This window comes from Artemia sp. Qi Xiang Cuo, chromosome 1 (assembly GCF_049724085.1).
Source record: "Artemia sp. Qi Xiang Cuo chromosome 1, ASM4972408v1, whole genome shotgun sequence".
Classification (NCBI taxonomy): Eukaryota; Metazoa; Arthropoda; class Branchiopoda; order Anostraca; family Artemiidae; genus Artemia; species Artemia sp. Qi Xiang Cuo.
In genome coordinates this window covers 53306250-53331321 of record NC_142794.1, presented here as the reverse complement: position 1 = coordinate 53331321, position 25072 = coordinate 53306250, and the positions used below count along the sequence as shown (strand labels likewise).

The 25072-nt window shown below is 35.5% G+C and overlaps 1 protein-coding gene across 1 annotated transcript in view; it reads right to left on the bottom strand.

Annotated features, from left to right (window-relative positions):
- The window catches only part of LOC148956460 (zwei Ig domain protein zig-8-like), a 215298-nt gene that overhangs the window by 45629 nt on the left and 144597 nt on the right, over nucleotides 1-25072 (bottom strand). The window lies entirely within an intron of this gene.

The window sequence follows — 25072 nt, the reverse complement described above, 5'->3', positions numbered from 1 at the left end:
ATATTTGTCATTTTAGGGGGAATTGTAGGGAATTTGCAGATCTGAGAAATCAGTATTTTTCGTTAATGTTGACAGATAGTAGGTGGGTGGAAGGGATTGTAGGATCACGTGTTAAAACTACATTAAGGAATCTGGCTAAGTATGTTGATGAAGAGCTGATACATCGTAAAAGATGTATCTCTTTATTAATAATTTCGTGAAGATCCATCTATAATTCGGTTGTTCTTTTTTAATTTATTTGCGTTTTTTGTTGGTTTCGTTATGTTTATGTTCTTTTTTTTCTATGGCCCGATGGCTTTTTCTTGGAAAAATACATATATACATATAAAAAAACAATAGAAAAGCTTTATTTTGCACAAAATGAATTTTCAAGCTTTCCATTTACTTGGCCTTTTTTAATGATGTATAAAGAACCAGTAGGCCATAGTAAGGCGGTATAACTCTTTAATTACCAAATTGAATCATTCATAGTAATAACATTAGCTGATCCTTGAGAACAATCTTAAGACAATGTAGTCAGGGTTAACAGTGCCAAACGAAATAAAGTAAACTACAACATTTGAACATGTTTGTTCAAGAAAGAACAAAGGAAAAAAAGGTTGGATTCAGGCATTTCAACATCCACAAAAGGACCATGTATAATCCTGATCAGGCTACTAATTTCTGTAGATACTATCCTAAAGGGATAGTAGGATCTGACAAAACGAAATAATAGTAAAACAGTTCGTGGCAACGAACTGTAAGTAAGGAGTGACCCGGCTCAATAGTAACCGAAACTGTTAAAAACAGAATTTTGATACCAATAGATGCATCACAAGAATCAGATTTTTATGCTGATTTGAAATATACAAGTTTCATCAGGTTTAGTCATATCCTTGAAAAGTTATGCGCCTGAGAAAATATGCCTTATTTTCGAAAAAAGGGGGAAACACTCCCTAAGAGTCATAGAATCTTAATGAAAATCACACCATTAGATTCAACGTATCAGAGAACCGTAAAGTAGAGGGTCCAAGCTCCTATCTGCAAAAACGTGGAATTTTGTACTTTTTGCCAGAAGAAAGATCACGGATGCGTGTTTATTTGTCGTATTTTTTTTTCTTTGCCCCAGGGGTGATCGTATCGACCCAGTGGTCCTTGAATATCGCGGGAGGGCTCATTTGAACGGAGATTAAAAGTTCTAGTGCCATTTTTAAGTGACCAAAAATGGAGGGCAACTGGGCCCCCTCCCACGCTAATTTTCTCCCAAAGTCACCCGATCAAAATTTTGAAATAGCCATTTTGTTTAACATGGTCGAAAAATATTATAACTATGTCTTTGAGGATGACTAATCCCCCACAGTCCCCGGGGGAAGGGCTGCAAACTATGAACTATGCCCAATGTTTACATATAGGCTAGTATGGGCTATTGGGGGGGGCAGGGGTTAAATGGGAGGATCGTTCAAAGGAAGAAGTTTTCACGGGGGAAGGGACATTGCTATGAAAAGGGCACCGGATTTCCCAGCATTAAAAAAAACGATCAGAAATTAAATAAAAAAACAAGTTTTTCAGCTGAAAGTAGGGAGCAACATCAAAACTTAAAACGAACAGAAATTATTACGCATATTATTGGGTTTGTCCCCTAGTCAATACCTTGCTCTTTGCGCGAAAGTTTGTTTTAGTACTTTCATTAGAAAATTATTCGTTAATTATTCTAATTAACGGCCTTTGTGATTAACGGGTCATTCTTAAAGAATTGGAACAAAATTTGAACTTTAGCATAAAGAGCGAGGTATTGACTAGGGAGTGGACCCCCTAATATACCTAATACAAATATACGAAAATAGAAGTTCGTTACGTAAGTTAATTCGTAAGTTACGTATATATATATATTACTAATAAAAACGTTCGGAAATAAAATTGAACAACTTTCGAGAATGCCATTTAACCAAAAAAAGTAAAATTAATATGCAAACTTGGTTTTAATTATTCATGTACGGTGAGCCAAAATCAAAACCTGCATTAACTCAAAAGTGTTCAGAAATTAAGTAAAAACAATTTTTTTTAACTGAAAGTAAGGAGCGACATTAAAACTTAAAACGTACAAAAATTATTCCGTATATGAAAGGGGCTCTCCCCTGTTCATTGCCTCGCTCTTTACGCTAAAGTTTGACTCTGTCTCACAACTTTATTTTTTAAAACAATAAAAACTTTAGCGTAAAGAGCGAGGCGTTGAGGAGTGAGCAGCCCCTTTCAAATACGGTATAATTTCTGTTCGTTTTAAGTTTTAATGTCGCTCCTTATTTTCAGTTAATTTTTTTTTTTTATTTAATTCTCACAAAGGATAGACAAGGCATTCTATATCATTTATATGACCCTGCTAACACTAAGAATGTTCTCATAAAGCAAAACATCAATAACAAACATGAAATAAAAGAAAAGTTTAAAAGGTCTTGCGCATTGTCTAGAAGATCTTTTTTCTTTCTTGTTGTCGTGTATTACCAAGGATTATGAGTTAAGTCCCATCTTAGATTAGTGATTAAATAAATAAAAAGTTTTTTCAACTTAAAGTAAGGAGCAACATCAAAAATAAAAACGAACAGAAATTATTCCATATATGAAGGGGTTGTCATTTCCTAAAAGCTGCTTACTCTAATTAAACGGGCCTTGTGTTTCAAGAATCGGTCTTAAAAATTAGGATAAACAGTCGAACTTTAGCGTAAGGAATTAGGTATTGAGGAAGAGGGCAACCTCTTCATGTACAAAATTATTTCTGTTCGTTTTGAGTTTTAATATTGCTCCTTACTTTCAGTTGAAAAAACTTTTTATTTAATTTACTTTCTGATCGTTATTCAGATAATGCCGGCCCATCTGGTCCACCCTCCATGAAAAATTCCCTTCCTTCTTGGAAAAATCCTCCGTGGATAGTTCCTCCCACATAAAATACACCCCCTCCGTAAAATTTCTTGCAGCAGATTCAGCCTGAAGAAGTCTCCTAAGCATACTTTCATTTGAAAAAGACTAAGTTCTAACCGTTTTTCCGATTACTCCGAAAATCCCCCCTTTCATGGGAATTATTTCCCCGAAATCCAAACATGCTGAAAATTTTTCCGCGGACTATTCCCTCGAAACATCTCCACGTGCAAAATTGAGTAGGCAAAAGAGAAAGTAAGAAAAATAAAGAGAATTTCGCATAGAAATTCTGTCAAGTCTCCCCAGTGTAAAATTTCCCCTGAGACGTTCATCCCCGGAAATTTTTAACTACTTGGAAAATTTTCCCCAAGGAAACCCACCTCAAGCGCGAAATCCCACTCGCCCCCCGAAAAATGTCTGTATACTTCTCAATAACAATTACTATACGTAAACAATGGACAAATTTTATAGCTTCAAGACCTATCCCAAGGGTCTAGAAGGGTTATGCTATCTCAAAAGACATAGTTTTGGGACTTTTTAACTATGTTGTATAAAATGGTTATATCAAAAGTTTGGTCGGACGATTTTGGGGAAAAAGGGGCATGGGAGAGGGGATAGTTACCCTCTAATCTTTTTGTCACTTAAAATGGCCTCTAGAGCTTTTAATTTCTGTTCGAATGAGCCCTTTTCTGATATTCTTGGACTTTTGGTTTGATGCAGTCTCCCCTGGGAAAAAAACAAAATAAATACAAAAAAGCAAATAAACACGCATCAAGTGATCTTTCGTGTGGCAAAATATGCAAAATTTCACATTTTTGCATTAAAGGAGCTAAAAACTTCTACAATAGGGTGTTCGTATATGCAGGATCTGATGGTGTGATTTTCATTCAGAGTTTTTGATTTTTAAGGGGTGTTTCCCCCATTTTTAAAATCAGATAAATTTTCTCAGACTAGTAGCTTCTGATGGGTCAGCATATCAACATAATAAGCCAATTCTTTTGATATTTCTATTGATATCTCAATTTTCTTTTTTTTTAGTTTCGGTTAGGCTACTAGTGAGCCGAGCCGCTCATTACTTACAGTTTATTACCACGAACTGTTTGATCAGGTTTATAAAATGTTCTTTCGCCGGCAGCTCCGAGGCTATTTTTATTAATTGTATGAATTTAAATATGTTTTTTTTTCGGACTTTTCTTCCTTCTTTCTGAAGTAGATTGTTCACATTCTATTATTTTTGTTGAAATTGTTTGCCTTCGGTAACTCAAATTATATTGTGCTAATAGTGTTATTTTCTTAAATTTTAGAACGTTATCCATTAAAAAAGAGTTGTGTGTCATCTCTTATTTTGTTAAAACTGTTAAAGAGCTGTTTGATTTCTTACTTACCCAAAGTTTGGAAGCGAGTAAGGGATACAGGAATGTAAAAAAAAAGTGTAACCATTATGATCAAAATCCAGGTTCATACTATTCAATTAGTTTGCTATCAATTAAGATAAAATTATTAGGCTGTCCACACAAGAAAATAGTGTTTTCTCAGACTACCCTGTTATAGGAGTAGCACCTGCGGCTATATCCTGATTTCTCTTCATTTTTTTTAAGTCCACCGGTTTTTAGCCTGTTTGTTGGAAATTGGTAAAGTTCTATCCCTGGCGGTTTATCAAACAGTTCGTGGTAACGAACTGTAAGTAAGGAGCGACCCGGCTCAATGGTAACCGAAACTCTAAAAAACGGAATTTTGATACAAATAGATACATCAAAAGAATCGGATTTTAATTCTGATTTCAAATATATAAGTTTCATCAAGTTTAATCTTGCCTATCAAAAGTTACGCGCCTGAGAAAATTTGGCTGATTTTCGAAAAAAGGGGGAAAGACCCCGTAAAAATTATAGAACCTTAATAAAAATCACACCATCATATTCCGCGTATCAGAGAACTCTACTGTAGAGGTTTCAAGCTCCTATCTACAAAAATGTGGAATTTTCCATTTTTTCCCAGAAGAAAGATCACGGATGTGTGTTTAATTGTTTTTTTTTCTTTTTCCTGGGGGTGATCGTATCGACCCAGTGGTCCTAGAATATCTTGGGAGGACTCATTGGAACGGAAATTAAAAGTTCTAGTGCCCTTTTTAAGTAACAAAAAAAATGGAGGGCAACATGGCCCCCTCCCACACTCATTTTTTACCCAAAGTCATCTAATAAAAATTTTGACATTTTCATTTTGTTCAACATGATCGAAAATATTATAACAATGTCTTTTAGGATGATTTAATCCCTTGAAGTCCCCAGGAGGAGGGCTGAAAGTTATGAACTTTACCCAATGTTAACATACAGTATTGGTTATTAAGAAGTATACAGACGTTTTCAGGGGGAATTTTTTCTGGTAGTGGGGGGTGGGGTGCCCTTTTTAAGTTACCAAAATAAATGAAGGGCAACTAGGCCCCCTCCCACGCTTATTTTTTTCCCAAAGTCACCCGATCAAAATTTTGAGATAGCCGTTTTGTTCAGCATGGTCGGAAATATGATAAATATGTCTTTTAGGATGACTTAATCCCTCGAAGTCCCCAGGGGGAGGAATAAAATTTATGATCTTTACCCAATGTTAACGTATAGTATTGGTTTTTGGGACGTATACAGAAGCAACATTAGAACTTAAAACGAACAGAAATTATAACGTTTGTGAGGGGGTTCTCCCCCCAGTCACTACCTTGGTGTTTACGCTACAGTTTTTTTTAGTGCTTTCAAAAGAGCTATCTATTCTAATTAAACGGCCTTTGTGATTCAGGGTTTTGTGAATCAACATTTTTTTTAACTTTTAACGTGAAGAGCGTGGTATTGACTAAGGGTAGAACCCCCTCATATACGTAATAACATATACGTAATAAAAAAAAACAATAAAAGAAACAACCGATACGGCTCAATAGTAATCGAAACTTTTAAAAACGGAATTTGATGTCAATAAATGTATCAAAAGAATGTGTTTATAATGCTGATTCTAAATATATAAATTTTTATTAAGTTTAGTATTACTCATCAAAGGCTACGAGCCTGAGAAAATTTACCCGATTTTTAAAGAGGGGGAGAACATCCCCTAAAAGTGAAAGAATTTTAATGAAAATCACACCGTCAGATTCAGCGTATCAGAAAACCCTATTACATAGGTTTTAAGCTCATATCTGCAAAAATCTGAAATTTTGTATTTTTTGCCAGAAGAAAAATATACGAATATAGAAGTTAATTACTTAAGTTAATTTTTAAATTACGTCAGAACTAAATTTAGATACATCCATTTAGCAAAAGAAAAGTAAAATTTTTATGCAAATTTTTTTTACTTATTCAATGATAGTGAGCCAAAATAAAAGCTGCATTAACTAAAAAACGATCACAAATTAAATAAAAAAAACAAGTTTTTTAAACTGAAAGTAAGGAGCGACATTAAATTTTAAAACGAAAAGAAATTATTCCGTATATGAAAGGGGCTGTCCCCTCCTCAACGCCTCGCTCTTTACGCTAAAGTTTGACTCTGTCTCACAACTTTATTTTTTAAAACAATAAAAAACTTTAGCGTAAAGAGCGAGGCGTTGAGGAGGGGACAGCCCCTTTCCAATACGGAATAATTTCTGTTCGTCTTAAGTTTTAATGTCGCTCCTTACTTACAGTTTAAAAAACTTGTTTTTTTTATTTAATCACAGTAAGGGTAGACATTAAGCCGGATTGATCAAATGCCAGCCCTAATGCATAAAACCAAATCGAACAGTTCGTGGTAATGAACTGTAAATAAGGAGCGACCCCGCTCAATAGTAACTGAAACTCTAAAACACGGAATTTTGATACCAATAGATATATCAAAACATCAAATTTTTAAGCTGATTTCAAATACATAAGTTCCATCAACTTTAGTCAGGGCCGAGAAAAGGGCGATTGGAATGATTTGGACCAATCGGACCCCGCGCTTGAAAGGGCCGCGCGCCGCCATAAAAATGAAAAATTGTATTTCAGAATTGTGAAATGTTCTTAACAATTCCAGTAAGCGTTGTTTCTGGATAGAAATCATTTTCAAGGCTAAAACCCATAAAAAAAAACTATGCGATATCAACAATAAACCAGGATAGACTAAATAATTCAGCACTCATTTTGACTGAAAGTGAAGGCACAGAGAAAATATATTTTAAACCAGTTTAAGTAGTATTTGCGGAACAAAATCTAGAACCATGTAAATTTATGTGCCCATATTCGGTAATGTCAATTTCGTAGGTATTATCAGCAGTTTCACAATATCTAGGGGACACAAACGTAAATTAATGCTAGCACAAAATGAGTACAAAAAAGAACAAAAGAGGACAAAATCGTAAGCTCAAAATGAACAAACTGGACCATCAAACGAGACAAGATCAAGAGAACGACCTGAGAAATATAAATGTAGGACGGGTTATAATTGGCAACCTAGACCATCAAAAGTGACAAAACCAATCCAAGCAACTAAGGCAACAGGCACTGAAAAAAATGTCGGAAGCAATGATAAACGACAATAAAGATCAAAGAGATATGTGATTATAATGTTAGCGAAACCGAGAATTAAAACAAGTCAAAAATGAAAATGAAGAACATAGAAACATGCAGTTAAAGATAAGTGGCAGCGAGAATCACAATGACTAAAAAACGAAAGTAAAGAAGAAAAAAAAAAAAAATACGGTTACAAGACAATGAGGATCAGAACGAATCAAAAGGAAAATGAAGAACAGAGAAATATCTGCTTAGAAGATTTACGACCATGAGAACAAAGAAATATACAGTTAGAAGATAATCATTGGCAATAATTACAAGCAATAGCAGGAATCAGAACTTGTCAAAGATGAAAGTGAATAACAAAGAATTGTATGGTTATCAGACACGCTAAAGCAAGTATCAAGAGAGTAAAAAATGACAGCGAAGAACAAAGAACTGTGCTGTTAAAGAACAGCAAGAATGAGAACGAGTCAAGAATGAAAGTGCAGAAGAAAAAAGGTACTTGTGTAATTAATGATACACACTCGAGTACAAACTGGTTTTATCTGTCTGTATTAAGAAACAATTAGCTTACGCTCAGTGAAAAATAAGTGACGGGTGATATATTGGACTCATATAATTTGGGCTATATATTTGCACGTTAGGGGAGGGGAGGGTGTAAAGAATTTGGACAGCGTGAAGTTAGAAAACAATTGTGACTTCATAATATGCAGAATAATTGTAGCTGATATATTTTGCACGCAAACCCGCTATACTTTACACCCACCCCCCTAATGTGCAAATATATAACCCAAATTGTTTCCAAAGTATAATATTTTCATCATATTTTGGAACATTTCATTAGGATTGACCTAATTTCACTTCTCGAGTGTTTACCATTATGTACAGAAGTACCTAAAATAATATTATGTTTGAAGAACGGCACCATCACAATATTCGATGCCAACAAATTGTGGCATAACAACCCAGTAAAAACCTACAAAGATAACGTAAACCACGCAAGTGTTATTTACAAGTCATTGGGATCCTTCAACTCTGTATGTATTCACTGTGGAGTCCTCCATTATCCAGCAGGAAATATAGCCAACAAAGATGACTTACTTGGGCTGCTTGGTCGAGTTGCATTCCTGTATCAACAATTTCCAAATGAATTAGTTTGGCCTGTTATAGGACATTAATTATTTTCTAAGGACTTCCACAAACAAATAAGAAACTAGAACTCATGTTTTACTTTAGCTTCATTCAACGTAAGCAATGATCGAACCAAAAATAGTTGTAATGTTTTCAGCTTCAAAATAACTGGACAAATCTTTCACAAATCAACTTAACGGCACATCCTTCATAGACCACTGAAGGTGATTTTGAACCTTATTCATATGACTAAATATACTTTTCAGAACCCAATGGAGATGTTAAAGAACACCTTTCACATCTTTTAAATTATTCAATCAGTCGTAGCCCTACATATTTTTAGGAAGAAATATTGGGAGACATGAAAAAGGTTACATGAAAATGCAATATATATATATATATATATATATATGCGCGATCGAAGAACACCGATGATATCCTGGACATATTAAAAGTATTTCGGGTTTGTGAAGATAAAAATATCTCGTTGCCGCGGTTTGTGATTTTCGAACCTGATGAAGTTCCGATAATCCCGGGAGAAGTGACGGCTACCCTAACCCGGAAAGTAAACGAATTGTGTGCTAAGTTCGATAGTTACGTGGATTCTAATCCCTCTCCTTCTGTCTCTGCTATGCCTGCGGCAGAAACCAACACGATCATGTCGAAACTGTCATATGCGGTTGTTTTGAAGAATCCCCCGAAAGATCTTTCGAACCCTAGCGCTCGGAAATCCTATTTGGACAGAGTATGTGGTGATACTAGTTCGAACAGTGTGGAGCTGAAACCTAGGAAATCTGAATGGAGAGTAGTCTTGAACAACAAGAATGCTGCCGAGTCCCTGGCTGAGGCAGTGGGTAAAAGTGACTCAACTATAAGTGTTAAAGTAAAAACTCCCGCTTTCTTCGGAATAATCCGCCACGGTCCCACTGAAACTTCAGATGACGAACTGCGCTCAGTTGTACCGAACTGTGTTAAGGCCGTACAAATTGGTAGTACTCGGTCATTCAAATTACAGTTTGAAAGCAAAGCTCATCTCTTTATCGCAATGAACTCTCCGCCCATTTTTGGTTACGAGCGACTACCCATTACAGAATTTAAATTCTTACCGATGCAGTGCTACAACTGTCAGTCCTACGGACATGCAGCAAAATCTTGTGTAGATCCCCCGAAATGTTCAAAGTGCGGTGGAGATCATTCCAGCTCTCGGGACAATCCATGCCAAAATGCCCCCTACTGCGCTCTGTGTGGTTCTTCTCGACACCCGTGCTACAGCTTCCAATGTCCAGTAGCTCAGAAGCTAATTTCTAAACAATGATCGGTGATTCTATACGGGTTGTTTCATGGAACTTAAATGGTGGAGTGGTTGATAAAATGCCACTGTTAGAAGGATTGTTATGTTATAATGATGTACTCTGTGTGCAGGAACACTTCCTCTCGAATCAAGCCGTTAGTCTGCTTGAGCTAAACGATGGCGTCAAAGTATTTGCTACTCCTGCAAAGTCATCGGGCAGGGGAAGGCCGTCCGGTGGAATCGCCATTCTTGTTAGCAGCAGGTTAAATCCCATTCTGTATAAATCTTCAGACTTTTTTGTTGCTGTTAAGGTGCACAAAACTGTTGTGCACTCTGTGTACATGCCAACAGACTACAGAGACAGTAAATCAGAAAAAAAATTTAGTGAAGCCTGCAGTAAGCTATCGAGTTCGGTGGGCAGCTGTTCTAGCCAGGGCCTTGTATGTATAGTCGCTGGTGACGTGAACTGTGACTTGACTGATGAGTCTAACGCTCGAGCACAGATCCTCCTATCTTCCTGTGACGGTCTTCGTCTTGCTAACAATGATCTGTGTTTTACTTATATCCATAACTCAGGCTCGACTTCATCTCTCGACTTCATGTTAAGTTCCATCCAATCTCCAGCTTCCGGCAATTCGCACGTAGATCTGAGCGTAAGCGCGTCTGATCACTTTCCAATTATAAACACTTTTCGAGTAATTCCTGCCTCTCCTAACCCCCCAACTAATGAAAAGAAGTGGAAAATCAAAACTAATTGGAGTAAAATTGACCTGGCTACTTATCATTACGTATTGGATGAGATTCTCACAAAGATTAAAGTGCCGTTCCAATTACTACAGCAGAGTGTATGTATTCAAGATGAAGAAAAAAAGCTGCTACTAAACATCTACTGTAGTGAAATATCTCACGCACTGTTATCTGCCGAGGCCGCTGCGGTCCCCATTCGTAAAGTCCGAGTGGGAACGGAAATTCCAAAGTGGTCCGAAAACCCTGCTCTAAGTGAAGCATGTGGTCGTGCAAAATTTTGGCTTAGGCTCTGGAACGAGTGTGGTCGTCCGAAATCAGGTGTTGTAAATGAAGTTCGGCTGTTCAGCAAACGCAGATTTGCTAAGATTTTGTCTAAGCATAAATGTGAAGTGATCGATCAACATAGTCAATTGATAAGTAATGATCCAAATGCTGTGTGGAGATTTCTTAAACGTAATGGTGATCAGAATAGTGTCGAACCTGTGATCTCTGAGCAAGATTGGGTGTCCCACTTTACTTCTGAGTTCTCTCCACCCGAACAAGATCTTGAAGATAAATATGAAGTCGAACTTGATAAGTTCATGGAATTGCCTAGTTCTGGTGTTGGATACATAGTAACTGTTCCTAATCTGATTCGTGCAATTTCAAAATTAAAAAAGAAACAATCGAAAGGTGTCGACAAGTTGTGTGGGTTGCATCTTGTACATGGTACTGCTGGTCTCCTGAGTCATTTAGAGCTTCTATTCCAAATTATCTTTAATTCTGGTCTCGTTCCCGACGTTTTTGGTACTGGAGTAATTACACCTATTTTGAAAAAAGGGAAAAATCCGTTTGAATGCGTATCTTACCGCCCTATAACTGTTTCGCCGGTTTTATGTAAGCTTATGGAATTGCTAGTTATAGATCATATTGCTTTTCAATGTTCTACCCCCGATAATCAGTTCGGATTTAAAAAAGGTGTTGGTCGCGAGCACGTCCATTATATTCTTGCTAATATATTAATAGAAGCTGATGAACTGAATGAATCCCTTATTCTAGCGAGTCATGATGTTAGACGTGCTTTTGATTCTGGGATACATCCCCAGTTATTAGTGTCTGCTCATAAACGTGGTGTGGACCGATCGGTTATTTTGCCTTTTCGGGATATGTATAAGAAGCTTCGAGTCCAAGTTAAAGTCCCGTCTCCTAACGGGCCGATTGTATTACCAAATGCTATTCCGGTTAGAAAGGGCATTAGGCAGGGTGCAATTTCGTCACCCCGGTTGTATAATAATAGTGTTCTCGAGGCCCAAAAGTTAGTGCAAATGAGCTGCATTTTCCGAGGTTTGGATGTAACATTACTTAATTACGCAGATGATATTTTTAATTTAAGTAGATGTTTGTCTCGTATTGAAGAAAATTTTCAGATTCTAGATGATGCTTATAGAGAGATAGGCCTATCTTTTAATGCAAGTAAAAGCGAGATTGTTGCTTTCAATAGGAGAAATGCAGATTGTATAGATCTTGCTGTCAAATTTGGTGCTCAAGAGGTTCCACTGTCTGACTCCATAATGTACTTAGGAATGCCTATAGGTCATAACATGGCATCTACACGTGCTCGCCAAATAAGTAATTTCGCAGAAAAGGCACGTAAGGCTTACGGGGCGCTATCTTCAACTAAAGCGAAATATAATCGACAAATTCGAGCTAGGCTATATAATGCACTGGTGATCCCACACTTTCTGGCTTTATCACCGTTTTGGCATATATTTAGTGTTAGTGATAAAAGAAACCTTCGATCACTTTTTTACAAATATGCAAAATTTCTTTTAAATACCCCACCGTGGGTTAAAAATTCCAAGATGTCTGCAAGGTTCGGTATCACAGATCCGATTGCTGCTGTGACGAAACGTCGTTCTGAATTTTTGGGGTCGCTTGGGCCTAGTAGTCTGGCACTTGCAATTCGTCCTTAGTGAGTTTTTGTAATAATGTCTTTATTTATTGGCGGTGTATCGTAACGTTTGTTTTTGTTTTTGCAGTTAAGTGTTTTTTTTGTTTTTTTTTTATTATTATTTATAATACAATCGTTACAATTTTTGTTTTTTATCGAGTTGGTTAATAAAATTATATATCTATCTATATATATATATATATATATATATATATATATATATATATATATATATATATATATATATATATATATATATATATATATATACATATACATATATATATATGTATATACTATATATATATATATATATATATATATATATATATATATATATATATATATATATATATATATATATATATATATATATATATATATATATATATATATATATATATATATATGCTGGATTTTAATTTTGCTTCAAAATTTAATATATAAATGGGGCTCCGCTAAAAAATTTCCAATCGGGCCCCGCAACTGGTCGATCCAGCCCTGACTTTAGTCTTACCCATCAAAAGCTACGAGCCTGAGAAAAGTTGACTTAGTTTCAAAAAAAGGGGGAAACATCCCCTACAAGTCCACCACCATCAGATGGTGTGATGAAAATCACACCATCGATTTAGCGTATCAGAGAACCCTATCGTAGAGGTTTCAAGCTCCTATCTGAAAAAATGTGGAATTTTGTATTTTTTGCCGGAAGAAAGATCACGGATACGTGTTTATTTGTTTTTTGTTGTTGTTTTTTTTCCCAGGGGTGATCGTATCGACTCGGTGGTCCTAGAATATTGCAAGAGGGCTCATTCGAACAGAAATAAAAATTCTAGTGCCCTTTTTAAGTGACCAAAGAATCGGAGGGGAACTAAGCCCCCTCCAACGCTTATTTTTTTCTCGAAGCTACCCGATAAAAATTTTGAGATAGCCATTTTTTTCAGTGTGGTCGAAAAAATCTAATAGTTATGTCCTTGAAGATGACTTAGTCCTCCACTGTCCCTGGGGGAAGGGCTGCAAGTCATGAACTTTGCCCATTGTTTACATATGGTATAGGTTATTGGGAAGTATACAGACGTTTTCAGGGGGATTTTTTCTGGTGGTAGGAGGGGGGTCTGGAGAAGGGTATGCGTGGGAGGATCTTTTAATGGAGGAATTTTTCATCGGGGAAAGGGAATTTTTCATGAAGGGGTGCTGGATTTCTCAGCATTATTCAAAAAACGATCAGAAATTAAATAAAAAGTTTTTTTCAACTGAAAGTAAGGAGAAATAATAAAACTTAAAGCGAACAGAAATTATTACGTATATGAAAGTGGATGTCCCCTCCTCAACGCCTCGCTCTTTACGCTAAAGTATTTTTTAGTAATTTCAAAAGAGTTATTAATTCTAACTAAACCACCTTTGTGGTTCAGGGGTCATTCTTAAAGAATTAGAACAACATTCGATATTTAGCGTAAAGAGTGAGGTATTGGCAAGGGGATGAACTCCCTCATATACGTAATAATGTCCGTTCGTTTTAGGTTTTAATGTTCCTCCTTACTTTCAGTTGAAAAAGAACTTGTATTTTTTATTTAAGTTTAGGCAGAGGTATGGACCTCTCTTTCCCGGAATGACCGAATTTTTTTCTATATAGTTTGTACTTCGAACATCCTGGAATATAGAAGGAAGTTTTTAACTTGGACGCACTGAACCTCTAAAATTGGGGCCAAAAGCTTCCTGTTAACTTTTTTCCGATCAGCTAAAAAACTTTCACGGAGCGATTTCTTTACAAACATGGCCTAATAATCTTGTTAAGGATGGGTGGGGGCTAGGGAGTCCAAAAATGCTAGGAAAAAAAAAAGAGTTTTGGATAGATTTGAAAATTGTATGTTAACGACCATGGGATAAGGGGACCTAATATGTAAAGACAGTATTTGAGGGAGCACAACACAGACCCACCAAAACTCTAATATGTAAACACAAATTTTAAAGGGGGGCACAGCACATACCTTCTAAAAGATCTTAAAGATGGAACTTAAAAAAAAGTGAATTTTATACAGAAATGGGTTTCAAAATCCTTTTTTGTTTTCTAATTTGAAACATATAGTCGTTAAGTTTAAAATTTTACGTTTTCAAATTTACTGACACACGGAAATGAGTGTAACCTCAGAAAAAGGGATAAAAGACTTCTAACCTCATATAAATTATAGCTAGTAATTAGCTGAAAATATTTCACTGGGCAAAAAATATAGCCATTTAGTATTTGCAGGTGTTTCACTTTTTGAATTCCTTCCAAAACATTTGGCCTAAAAACTCTTTGGCTAATGCCAATATGAATAAATAAACCCTTCTGTTCTCAAGGTATTATAAAAAAATAAAATGAATGAGCTTCATATAAACTATTCTTTTATTAGAGCATTCATCTTAAGATATTGACTAAAAAAAGTGATATATTAGCAAATAAGGGGGAATGGGAATGAAGGGATGGCTGCAGCCTTTGTGTACAAGATATAATTTCTGTTTATTCTGAGTTTTGTTGCTCTTTTCATTAAAATTAAAAAAACAGTATTTTATGAATTTAGTTTATGTTTGTTTTAATATCGCACTGAAGGTATATCAGAGAGTTAACTTAAGAACAAAAATTTTTGCCCTTTTCATTATTTCTCGTTTGAATAACTTTTTCTACTTCCAATATTACATCACCGTTTGGCCATCTTACATGATGAGACCCAGACCATAAAGACAAGGAATGGACGTTATCTAACCGAAATAACTTCAGACTCCTAGAAGGGGTTCAACAACTCATTTTTTTTCGTTTTTTAGAACTGTCTTCCAATATCTTGAGATTACCGATTTGATTTAAACATCCCTTGTGACCGAAGTCGTAGGACGACATAAAGAAAAGGTGACCATACAGGACTGCATGAATCTTTCTCTCAATTTTCAATTAAAAATAATATAATATGGTTGTATTTCTTCTATAGTATTTCAATCACTTCCTTTGTTAAGAATATGGCATTTGCATAATTAGTTCAATTATACTAAAATTTAAAGATCAGTGGAATCCTAAATATTTTTTGAGTAAACATTTGCGTGATATAGAGTGAAGCAAGTTATATCATTGCCACTTTTATCATGCAATTAATTTTTTTAATTAGTCATTTGCATAGGTCAGGATAGTTGTGCCGAAGGATCTTTTGAAAATCATGGAATGTTCCCGATCAAAATTTCCTTTCGATCTCCAGTTCAACAATGTATGACAAGCCTACCTGTCTCCAAAGATTTTCTACACACCCTTCTATATAAAACGCATAATTCTAAATATCTTTGGGTCATTGCTCTAGGGGCTACATTATTGATACTGCCCTTGAAAACATATTTTTGTTATACATCGACCTTTCGAATTAAAATAACTACCTGAAAATGTTGCCGAACGGCCATATGGATTTTTTCTACGATGGACCGATGGATTTTTTTGTTAAACAAATAAATAATTACGATGGACCGATGAATTTTTTGTTAAATGAATAATTCTTGTATTTTTTAAAAGAGATTTACGAGGTTTGAGAAACTCTGTTACCTGATTCCGTGTGGTTTGTTCTTTACTCGGTGCACATTAAAAAACGAAGATTTTTTGTTAAATAAATAATTGTTGTATTTTTTAACAGAGATTTAGAGGGTTTGAGAGACTCTGTTGCCTGATTCCATGTAGTTTGTTCTTTACTTGGTTCTCATTAAAAACGAAGATTTTAAGATTTTTTGTCTCCTTTCAGTTATAGAATAATATAAATAAAGTAAGAAAGTCCAAGCCATACCGCCATCAGAATGTGATAGTCCAAGGCAGTTCACGCCACCGTGGCACACTATTTGGCTGATCAGTGTCATCCAAGTGATGCATATTTTCATTCCTGAAGCATTTTCAACCATTTTCCTACAAACGTAACCCTATAAATTAAATTGACCATTGTTTTAATTTGAAGAGCGGGACTTTCCGTTTCGTTGTCACAATGTGATACTCCAAGGCAGTTCACGCTACCGTGGCAATATTTGGCTGACCCATGGTATCCCTGTGATATATCTTAGCATTCATAAGGCATTTTTCAGATCTTTTCTTGATAAAAATTAAGATTTAAATCCATTGGTTTGTGTTTTCACAAGCCCACCCCTCCATGATGCCCCCCATGACAGTTTACACCATCGTGACACACTATGGCTGGTTTGTGGTACCCTTTAGCACACACTATCATTCCTAAGGCATTTTCAACTATGATATTACAAAAAGTAACCTTACAAACTAAATTGACCATTGTTTTTATTTTAACAGTGGGACTTTCCATTTCGTTGTTAGAATGTTATACTCCAAGGTAGTTTACGCTACCATGGCACACTATAGATGACCTTTGGCATCCCTGTGATACATATTATCATTCTTAAGTTGTTTTCAACAATTTTCCTACAAAACCACCCTAAAATCTAAAATCAATCATTGTTTTTATTTGAACAGCGGGACTTACCATTCCATTGCTAGATACACCATCTTGATACACCATAGCAATTCACGCCACTCTGGCACTATCTGGATGGCTCTTGGCACCCTAAGGCACCAATCGGCATTTCTAAAGTATTTTCAGACATTTTTGAACGGTGTTATTTCTACATTGGAGGGATAAATACTTACATCTGATTTTATAAGGTGAAGATGAAATATTTCAAGAAAGCGTTTTTTCATGATAATATTATTGTAGCATTAAATGCTGACGAAGAGATATATTTTAACTATGAAACAAGCATTAATTGGGATCTTATTGGAAATTTATGCGTGCGTTGTCATGACAATAAGGATTTTAATTCCTTTGGAGTGCCCAAGAATTTCCATCGTCAAAATGGTGAATTTGTTAGAATGGGTTATCCAGACATGATAGTGCTAAAACAGAATGCAAACATAAAAATTTAGTTGATGACGGAGGCCAACTTCTTTCCAATGCTGCTGGTAACACATTACCCGTTGATAGATCTTATCACCATCTTTCTGGTATTAGCATCCAAAAGAAGGCAAGAAGAAGGCAGGTTTACTCTTCTACCAATATTATAAGCCTTATCTTATCTGTGTGCCGAAACTGCTATATGTGTAAAAATCATTTCGTAATAGACACTGAAACTGCAAGCAAAATAAAAAGGACATTGGTAAATTGTATAACAAAGGAATATAAAGGAGAATTGATAAAAACTAAGCACCCGCAAACGTTACTAGTACCATCATGGGTCTATCAACAGATACAGTCAATGAACCCCATAATATCAATGATGAAATGTGCGATGAGGTTGTAAGTAAAACCAAGTTAAAAGTCTTTTATGACCCCGAAATGTAATGAGTGATATCTCAAGAAATAAAATGATGAAATGTTTTATGGAATGGATTAAAAAAATTCAGTTTCTTATGATGATATTCCACATGCCATTATTTCAATAAAAATATTTTTTGTATTACTTTGTTATGTTACCATTATTTTTAGGGTAGGCTAACTCCAACGTTTGAAATGTTTATTAAAAAGTCGAAGATGCAAGAACAGGAATTTTTAGAGACCTAGACACTATTACCAGGCTTACAGGGGGTATACTAGAGACTGAAATAGGTGCAAAAGGTTTTTAACAAAGTCTAACAGAGATAAATCGGATATTTTTAGAGTTAGAGACATATGAAGTGGGAATTTATCAAGATTCAGAGCCAGGTGGGTGGGAATTTTTCAAAAGTCAGACACACAATATTTCTCAAAGAAGAGAAAAAGTTCAACTTCTCTTCTGAATTTTCCAGAAAAAAGCTACAATTCGGTTCTGGATTTGAATTGTCAACATGTTTAGGTAAAGAACTTTTCATAAGGATTCTAATATATCAAAAAGTTCAACTTCTGTGTAGAATTTTTCCAATGAAGAGAAAGAAGTCACGCTTCAATTCCAGATTTTCCAAGAGAAGAGGAATGTTCAACATCTGTACTGCATATACTCAAAATACATTTGATTTTCAATCTAACAAATGACTTAGGAATTTTTTTGTTCGTGACATGCAAATGCTTCGCTCACGTCCCTACTGCCATCAAATTAATTTACAATAAGACATGGCACTGTTTTCATTTTCGTACTCAAGTGCTATCATCTTTTTTACTAAAGTTAAAGATGAGACCACCACTGATTTTTCACTTAGATTATATTATGTTGACTGATTTTGAGTTAGGTTTGCTTGGGCTCAGTGAGCGTCCACACACGCTTACTGATCTAACTGATTTTTAGTTAGGTTCACTTGGGCTAAGTAAGTGTGTGCAGACGCTTACTGAGACCAAGTGAACCCAACTAAAAATCAGTTAACATAATGTAACCTAAGTGAAATATCAGTTGTGTTGCCATTTATAGGTTTATAATAGACCTTGGGTAGGAAAATGAAAATAGCGCCATCTCTGACTGTAAATTAATAGATTACGTAAGTATGGACGGCAGCGAAGTATTTTATGTTACAAATAAAATTTCACGGTGCCGTTCAATGCAATGGTGGGGCGTGAAGTGTGTTCATGCTTGAAAATTGAAGACAATATGTAAATCAAAGCTTCCCCAAACCAATAAAGATAAAATATTATTTATATCAAGAAAATGTTTGAGAATGCCTTAGGAATAATGAGGGGTGCCAGAGGTTGTCACGGGTCAGTCATAGAGGGGCACAGATCGGGAATCACTAGGAAATTATACCAACAAAAATGAATAAAATTTAGAACTAAGACCCATGTCTTGTGTTCCCTTGAATTTATCTTGTGTTCCCTTGAATTTGTCTATAATAACTCACCCTTTCCATCAACGGATCTACATTTATCGATCAAAATTTATGGTTTTCATGCAGTGTTATATTTTTTGAGTCGTGGGTATACTTAAGAAAAATTTTTCAGTGTTTATGTAGACAATCCACGATTGAACGACCTTATAGTTGAAAATATCTCTTTCCTAGCTGTATAATATTGGTTTCAGTGCCCTAAGAATAAAGTGGTATAATAATTTTTATTAATTTGTTTATTTATAAAACTTGTACATACAAGCAAGCCTTTGTCTTAATCTTTTAAATTTCTTGTTCCACGATGAATCTTCGATATATTTCACTTTTACAATTCAGTTGTTTTGTAGGAAAATTGTTGAAAATGCCTTAGGAATGATAATACGTATCACAAGAATGCCAGAGTCCATCAATAGTGCGCCACGGTGGCGTCAACTGTCTTGGCGTATCACATTCTAACAACGAAAGGGAAAGTCCCACTGTTCAAGTAAAAACAAAGGTCAATTTATATTGTAGAGTTTTTTTGTAATAAAATGGTTGAAAGTGCTTTAGGAATAATAGATTGTGCCAAAAGAGGCCTTGCACAAGAAAAAGTGTGCCACGGGGGCGTGAAATACCATGGGGGTATCACGGAGTGGTTGGCTTGCAAAGACACAAACTAATGGATTTAAAGCATAATTTTTATCAAAAAAATATCTGAAAAATGCCACAGGAATGATAAAACGTATCACGGGGAAGCCACGGGACAGCCAAATATTGCCACCGTGGCGTGAACTTCCTTGGAGTGTCACAGTCTTGTAACGAAATGGGGAGTCCCACTGTTAAAACAAAAACAACAGTCAATTTAGTTTATAGGCTTGTTTTCATAGGAAAATGGTTGAAAACACGTTAGGAATGATAATATCTATTACAAGAATGGCACGTTTAAGCGACATATCGTGCCACTGTGGCCTGAACTGCCTTGGACTACCACATTCTAAGGGAGGTATGTCCAGGACTTCTTTACTTTATTTTATTTTTTTATTCAAAGGAGGCAAAAAGTCAAAAATCTTCGTTTTTAATGAGTACCAAGTAAAAAGAAAACCACACGGAATCTGGCAACAAAGTCTTACAAACCCCTTAAGGTTATTTTTAAAGACAAAATAATTATTTATTTAACAAGAAAATCTTTGCTTTTTAATGAGCAGCAAATGAAGAACAAACCACACGGAATCAGGTAACAGAGTCTCTCAAACCCCGTAAAGCTCAGTTAAAAGACGAATGAATAATTTATTTTACAAAAAATCTTCGTTTTTGATGAGCACCAAGTAAATGACAAACGACATGGAATCAGGCAAAAGAGTCTCTCAAACCCGATAAAGCTCTTTTAAAAGATACAAAATTATTTACAGAACAAAAAATCTTCACTTTTTAATGAATACCAAGTAAAGAGCAAATCACACGGGATCAGGTAACAAAGTCTCTCAAACCCTGTAAATCTCTTTTTAAAGATACAAGAAAAACTCTTTTAAAAGATACAAGAATTATTTATTTTAAAAAAAAATTTCGTCTTTTAATGAACACCAAGTAAGGACGTTGATGTTCGAAAATCGAAGACAGATGCCAATCAACGTTTCAAACTTTGGTTTTGATCCTAACCAGATGAAAATTTTATGATGTGACATTCACTTGTGTTTCAAATATATAACAAAAAATCCCCCTAAACTTATTTCCAGTAATCCATTTTCTTCCTTCCATGTGAATTATTTCTGAGGATAAGGAACACGCAGTCCATAGCTCACGGAGAACGACAATAGGGATCTTATCGATTCAAGCAAAAATAATCATGCTATGCGCGTTGTCGGAAATCAGCCAAGAATCACCGTTAAACTTCTTCATGATTAATGGTGAAGAAGAAAAGAGTAGTGGCTATAGCACCCTTTAAAGTACTGCCCTCCTTGCTAATTGCAATGCTGTTCTTGGGTATTTACAGATTGATGTTAAAAAGTATAGCTTTCATCAAAACGAGGTGACTGTTGGGGTTTTTTTCTTTCCCTTTTTCTGATGTTATGAAAATCTACTTATCCTAATTATTATTGATAGGTACTTTTATAGTCACTAAATTTTACATATTAGGAATCAGCTTTGAAAGAAAACCTCTTGATATGTATAATGAATCGGAACTTTCGCTTCTTAGAGTTTAAGTTACTATTGGCATTACAGCGGTTCAGTCGGAAAATGTAGAAGTTCCTTTTCCCAAAAGCTTTTTTGACAAGATTAATTCCTGATTGCATGACTGAAAATTCCACCTCAGTTTACTCTAATGCTATAAAGACTTAATGCCACACAAACAAAAGGAAGAAGATATTATACCTCTCAATTACGTAAATTCATTAAAATTAGGGAGGGAGTATTTTTCAAATTTGTTCTGGGCAATTTTGTTGCTTTTCAATTTTCTCGTTCATAATACCGAAATAATGCCATTTTGCTATGAAAATGCTGAAAAAAGACATTGTTGATGGGCAATAGGGTGATAGTAAAAAATATTAGGGGAGGGGGGCTCTCTTAAATAACACCATTGGAAACTCAGCTGCAAACCATTTACTTTCCTCCTGTATTACTATCTTATTCTCATTCCAAAGTAATAAATTTTTTTACTATTAGATTTGATTTTGGACATAAGGGACAAACATACCTGATTAGTAGTATTGTGTCAATCTGTTTAACAAGAGCCCTATCCCGGTGATACATATTCAAGTGATAGTACAGTAATAAGGGTTTTTCAATGAATCAATCAATCAACCTTTTATTTTTAAATAAATGAACAAACGAAACAATTAACATGAACATTTCAACTCAAAGCAATGCTTGTACGAGTCACACCCGATATTGCTAAACGAATTTATATCATACTATGAAATGAAAAGAGAAGAGCTGATAACATAAGAGAGGGATAAAGAATTAGAAAGGAAAGAATTGAGACGAAGTGGAGTCAAAGAAAGAGAGTGAGAGGATAAGATAGAAACGAAAAATTGAGACATTAACTCATGCAGTATCCAAAACTGTGTAAGAGAGGTATCGTTTTTGGAGTGTGCCAAATGATTTTATGGATTTAATAGATTCAGAAGAGAGCTCTTCTTCGACGAATTGTGCTATAAAGTTCGAAGTACCTGTAAAGACCTTGAGGAATTCTATTCAATATTCCCGAGTGCGCTAAACGCAGATTACTAACGTTGATTATCTCTGTTATATCTATTGTTCCAGTGTCGCTATATAGATCTGCTGAGGGGTATAGGCTGAGGAGACAATATTTTGCCTTGACTGCACGGTTTTGTGATCTGTTTAATGATTTTAGATGAGATTTGAATGTATTGCCCCAGACAGAACAGCAGCAGTTCATGTAGGGGAAGACAAAAGCATTATAAAGCATTTTCATCATGTCAGCACTTAGAAGCAGGCTAGCTCTATGTAACATTGATGTTTGCCGTGAGACTATTGAAGATAGCTGGGATATGTGATGTTTGAACGAAAGTGAGGAATCTACAAATACGCAAAGGAACTTTGTGATTGTGGTCTGAGGAATGGATTTCCATTGATTAACAATGCGACATTGTGAGACAGTGAGGAGTTTGAAGGAGCGGAAGTGAAGACTATGATGCAGCCTTTTGTAGCATTTACCTGCATTTTGTTACGAAAACACCAGTCAGATATTTCGTCAAGATTTTTTGGGCCTTTTTTGCAGCAGACTCTGATAACTCAGCAGCAATGAAGAAATTTGAGTCATCAGCAAATAGTATTGGCTGTGAATTTGTAGTAAGACATGTTGCAAGGTCATTGATATAAAAAATAAACAAGAGCGGTCCAAGTACCAACCCCTGAGGTACGCCAGATTTTACTGGTAATTCTGGCGACACACTACCCTTCACAATTACACACTGCTTACAATCCGTCAGGTACAATGAAAACCACTTGTGAGCAACACAATATATTCCAAATGAATGTAATTTTGTGAGGAGGATTGAATGGCATACCGTGTCGAAAGCTTTAGTGAAATCCAGAATAATCCCTAGTACCTTTTCTCCAGCATCCTGGCTGTTTAATATGTATTCAACTGAATCAACTAAGGCATGTAAAATTGAATGATAATGTCGAAACCCGTATTGACGGGGAGAGAGTAGCTGCTTAACATCGAGGAATCTATATACTCTGTTATAAATCACTCGCTCGAGGACATTTGATACAACCAGTAGAATTGATATGGGTCGATAATTATAGATAAGACTCTTGTCTCCTTTTTTTTAGAAGGGAAGGACTTGGGCAGTTTTAAACGCATTAAGATAAACCTCGGTTACTATTAAAAAATTGACCAAGTTTTCAAGTGGAGTTACAAGAGCTGTAGAGGCCTTCTTCAGGACGTATTTGCACAACCCTAAGGTGTCTTGAGGTTTGCTATTAGGCAGCTTACTAACAATTACTAGTAATTCATCTTTCGTGCATGGTGTTAGAAAAAGACCTGATACTTTTCTACTGTGAGTTTGTTCAGGAGATGGGCCAGAAGCATGTAGAGATGTCTGATTAACGAACAATTGACTAAAAGCATCAGCACGAGATTCGCTTGCTACTGTCTCACCAAGCATATTTATTATTTCTTTAGGTACAGCTATCGTTTTTTTTTTGACAAACTATTTCACCAGGAACCTCCCATACTTTTCTAAAGTTGTTCTTACATTAATTTAGTCTTTCTGTATAACACTACATAGGTGCTTTACATACACACCCGCTTAATGCATTTCTGTACTTTTTGTATTTCTCTCGATTCAAGAATTGTAAAATTATAAGCTTACAGATAAATTCTCTTTCTGTGTTTGGTAGATTGAACGACACCTTTCGTCATCCAAGGAGTTTTGGGAACACTTTTGATCCGACTTGTTCGTAGAGGAAAACATCGTTCTCTTAACTGTTTAAGCCGGGTTGTGAGTGCATTTGCTGCCATATCTGCCGAAGATATGGCAGTATTAAGCATAGTTAAATATAGTATTAAGTGATAGTACAGTATTAAGAGTATTCAAGTGATAGCTCTAGCAAATAAACGCTACATAAAAGACAGTTTTGGAGGGTATTCAAGTGATAGTACAGTATTGTCGGTATTCAAGTGATATTTCTAGAAATTAAACGCTACACAAAAGACACTTTGGAGAATGCTCAAGAGATACTACAGTAATAAGGGTATTCATATGATAGTACAATATAAAGTGTATTCAAGTGATAGTTGTAGAAAAAAAACGCTACACAAAAGACAGTTTTGGGGGGTATTCAAAAGATAGTACAGTATTATGGGTATTCAAGTGATAGTTTTAGCAAATGAACGCTACCCAAAAGACACTTTGGAGGGTATTCAAGTGATATTACAGTAATAAGGGGTTTCATGTGATATTACAGTATTAAGGGTATTCAAGTGATAGTTCTAGCAAATAAACGCTACACAAAAGACAGTTTTGGAGGTTATTCAAGTGATAGTACAGTATTGTTGGTATTCAAGTGATAATTCTTGCAAATAAACTCTACATAAAAGACACTTTGGAGGGTATTCATGTGATAATACAGTATAATGGGTATTCAAGTGATAGTTCTAGCAAATAAACAACACATAAGAGGCACTTTGGAGGGTATTGAAGTGGTAGTACAGCATTAGGGGTATTAAAGTGATAGTTCTAGCAAATAAACCCAACACAAAAACAGTTTTAGAGGGTATTCAGTGATAGTATAGTGGTATGGGCATTCAAGTGACAGTTCTAGAAAATAAAAGCTACACAAAA